The sequence below is a fragment of the Otolemur garnettii genome, unplaced genomic scaffold, assembly GCF_000181295.1.
Source record: "Otolemur garnettii isolate 467f Iridium unplaced genomic scaffold, OtoGar3 scaffold00003, whole genome shotgun sequence".
Classification (NCBI taxonomy): Eukaryota; Metazoa; Chordata; class Mammalia; order Primates; family Galagidae; genus Otolemur; species Otolemur garnettii.
In genome coordinates, this window is record NW_003852398.1 from 17,597,952 (window position 1) to 17,602,002 (window position 4,051).

General features: G+C 44.9%; 1 protein-coding gene across 10 annotated transcripts in view; it reads left to right on the forward strand.

Annotated features, from left to right (window-relative positions):
- The window catches only part of EBF1 (early B cell factor 1), a 398,643-nt gene that overhangs the window by 154,130 nt on the left and 240,462 nt on the right, over window positions 1-4,051 (forward strand). The window lies entirely within an intron of this gene.

Here is a 4,051-nt window from a genome sequence, read left to right on the forward strand (position 1 = left end):
CCATGCCTGCATTCTCTCCTGGAGATGCCTGGGTCATCACAGAGACTTTCTAAGTGGCTACTGTCTCCAGCATTTCTCCTTTGCCATATGTTAAGAAGCCTCACTGATCAGAGCTTCCTTTAACCACCCCTCCTTGAAAAACCTTTACTGGATCCCTATTTCCTTGTATATGAAATTAAAACTACTGTTTGGAATTTGTGCTAATTAGTAATCCATTCCCACTTATGTAATCCTAATGTCCAGTGAAGCAAAACAACATACAGTATTAATAACAACTCTCATTAACTGAGAGCTGACCATGTGTCAAACACTGCACTAAGTGCTTTTCCCCCATGTGGTTCTAGCTACCGCTATTATCTCTAATTTATAAATAAAGCTACTGAGACTTAAAGAGATGAGGTACCTTGGCCACGGTTACACAACCAATCAGTGGAAGAACTAGAATTGAATGCAGGTGGTCTGATTCTAGAGCAGTGGTTCTCAACCGGTGTGTCGCGACCCACAGGAACTGTATTAAAGGGCCCCGGCATTAGGAAGGTTGAGAACCATTGTTCTCAATCAAAGCCACCCCCCCTTTTTTTCTTTTTTCTTAGAGACAGAGTTTTACTTTGTTGCCCTCGGTGGAGTGATGTGGCATCGCAGCTCACAGCAACCTCCAGCTCTTGGGCTTAGGTGATTCTCTTGCCTCAGCCTCCCGAGTAGCTGGGACTACAGGCACCTGCCACAACGCCTGGCTATTTTTTTGTTGCAGTTTGGCTGGGGCTAGGTTCGAACTTTCCACCTTGGTATGTGGGGCCACAGGCACTGCCCTAGAGCAAAGGCCCTTGACAACTAGTTTGTGATTTTATGATTGATCTACCTTGTATATTTCCAGATAGGGGCTTTGTAGATACAGTGACGTGGTACTAAATTTGGTGATATTTGTTTTGCAATGGGAAGAAAGTGTTTTAAATAGTACAGCATCTATATCTTACAGAGCACAGTTTATCAGAGCAATCCCCTCCATGATCTGTCTGCCGATATTTGAAGTCTCACCTACTCTTTCCTTTCTTGTTTTCAGTTATTTGTAGTGAAAAGAATATTGCATATTTATAAATGCATCTTTTCTCTAATAGTCACATGCTTTTTGTTTCCTCAAAAAGGACTGAAGCGATGTTAGCTGGAAACTATTTGCAACTGTACCAAGGCTTTAAGACTCTTAGGATCTAGAAATAAGGATCTTTGGGTTTGGGGGAGAAGCAGTTACGTTTGCATAATTCAGTGGAAACCCTGACGATAGACGTGTGTGTGCACATGTGCATGAGGGTGTGTTTGTGTCCATACAGTGTGCGTGTGTAGTGGGTGTGTAGGAGGAGGAGGAAGGAAGGGACAAGCACAGAGAAGCAGTATGAGTGACTGTCTTCCTTAGAGACTTACAGGGTCATTAGGCTTTGTCTGTCAATGGTTCTTTTTCAGGGTTTATCTCCAACTAGCTGAATTCTTGCCCCCGGAAGGAGGTTTGCTGCATTTGTACATGTTCCTGATTTGACCCGTCCAGTTGTCACAACTTAGATCCAAATGCTCGTGTTATCCATGCTTCCCGAAATGTGTGTGTCTGGCATGAGCGTTTCTTTCCCTGACAGCAAACCTGAGGATTTGGTGCTTGAATGTTCACTGAAAGCCCCAAGTGCCCACATGTTCATCCTTTTCATTTTCTGCTCCCCCTCCATGCAGCTAGTTGCACTCAGCAACAGGTGATCGTTTTCACTTGTCTGTTCTCCGGGGCTAAGAGCTTTGCCCTGATCATCTTCAGAGTGGCTGACATGTTCAATTAAACTCTGCTCAGTCAGACAGATATAACTTCTCACAAAAAGCTGTCAGGAGCCATCTCTCACCCAAATGTTACATAGATAATGATTCTAATAATAATTGGTTTCAATTCACACAGAGGCCATCCTTTCATTGGGGTGATTTTATTCCAGGGGTAGTCCACTGGGAAGCATCCTTCATGGGGACTCATTTCCCATATGAGTCTGCACCCCCATTTCTCCAGTGGGGGGAATGGTCTATGCAGAAAGACCCTTCTTCATGTTTTGTTTTTTTAAAAGCCTGGGGGGGGGGTGCCCTATCTGAACACTATCTTCTTTGTCTTCACAAAAATGTTCCCAGAAATACAGCAACCAAATAGCCTAGCAAAATGGTTGGCATCCTGGGCTCTGGAGTCAGACAAATCTAAGTGCAAATCCCAGCTTCACCACTTGGCACCTGTCTGGCCTTGGGAAAGTTATTTTGCCTCTCCAAGCTTTTGTTTCCTGACCTTCCACATGGGGCTATTAACACTTTACCTTCAGAGCAGCATTAGAGAGGAGAATATATTTAAATAGCCATTTGACTAATTCAGAGGATATATTAAATATCACAGGATCTTGCAGTAAGGACAAGGCGTTTCTTTTAAATTAAAAAGGACCTCCAGTTCTGTAACAGCAGTAAAGCTGTTCCAGTGATTCCTACTCCCTAGACTCACCAGTATCTGATGTAGGGCCTCCAGGTCTTTGGCAAATCCTCCCCTTTGGTTTCAGCAGGTGTGTGACTGAGACATCAGCCTGGGGACGGTCTTCAAGTTGATCACTCCTCTCCCAGGTGAAGCAGTTTGCAGGTGCCATCATTAACCCACAGCTTAGCTAGTTGCATTGTGGTTCTCTGACCAACAAAGGCTGCAGTTGGTAATTCTGCTCAATAAAGGTGGGAGCAAGGAAAACTCCCCCAGAGTGTGCCAGGGCAGGTCAAGGCCAGGTGCTGCAGCTCCCTGCCAGGTAAACCAAGCACTAGGCATTGCAGTAGGGAGATCGGGAAAACATCTGGGCAAAGTCATTGATGAAGAGAATGATGAGCATGTTCCTTAAGACTGTTTTAGAATTCCGAGTTAGAATATTCAGACTCAGCTTGGCACTTGTGGCTCAAACAGCTAAGGCACCAGCCACATACACCTGAGGTAGTGGGTTCGAATCCAGCCTGGGCCCAACAAACAATAATGATGGCTGCAACAAAAAATAGCCAGGCATTGTGGTGGGTGCCTGTAGTCCCAGCTATTTGGGAGGTGGAGGCAGGAGACAGGAGGCAGGCTCAATCGCTTGAGCCCAGGAGTTGGAGGTTGCCATGAGCTGTCATGCCACAGCACTCTACCCCAGGGTGATAGCTTGAGGCTCTGGCTCCAAAAAAAAAAGAATATTCAAAGTCCCTCATCCATGGCTTTTGTTAGCTTGGTAGTTGTGTTCCTATTTGGGATCCTGAGCTCTGCAGATCTAAGGAGGACCCATTTCCATGAGTTTGTTAGATGATTTCTGTGGTAAGGGGCAACTTCACAGCCCTTTCCCCTCAGGAAAGCAGCCCATGGCTGGCTCTCTATGATTGACTGTTCACTGATTGGTTGCGTCAAAAGTGGAAGGTTTTCCTCATGAATTATAATGCAAGTGTCCACTTCTCATCAAATAATACCACAGAACAATTATGTCATTTTCCTATGTACATAATACAGCCCAAACTTTGCATTCAAGATACCTTGTGTTCAAATAGCTTCCCTATAATTAAATTTCAGTTCATTCCACCTTTGAGTCAGAGGTGCTAGAGGTGTTCAGCTTCCTTGCCCTTGTTTGTTCTTATCTCTTAACCTGGTAGAACTACTGTCCAGTCTTCAGCTCCATGTTCCAGCCCCCTTCCTCTAAGCTGGAAATGTCTGTTCTGCCTCTGAATTTCCATAGTAGGAGCCCATGTCCCCTGGCACTTTATTTAATGTACAGATTATTTAATGTAGCTTCTCTCCTTGTCCAGTTCATAAGTCCTTCAGGATTTGTTTCGGGTTCATCTTTGTGTTTTCCAGAAGACCCAACCATGTCCCACGCATACTAAGCACTCAGGTATGTGGGGCCCACAAAGAGCACAGAGTAGCCGTGTCCTGCACTTCATGTGCTACTTCTGATTCATTGTATGCAGACAAGAACACCTTATGTGCCAGGTCTTAAAGTTACAGCAGAGAACAAGATGGACACAGCTCCTGTCCTCCTAGAGACTGGTG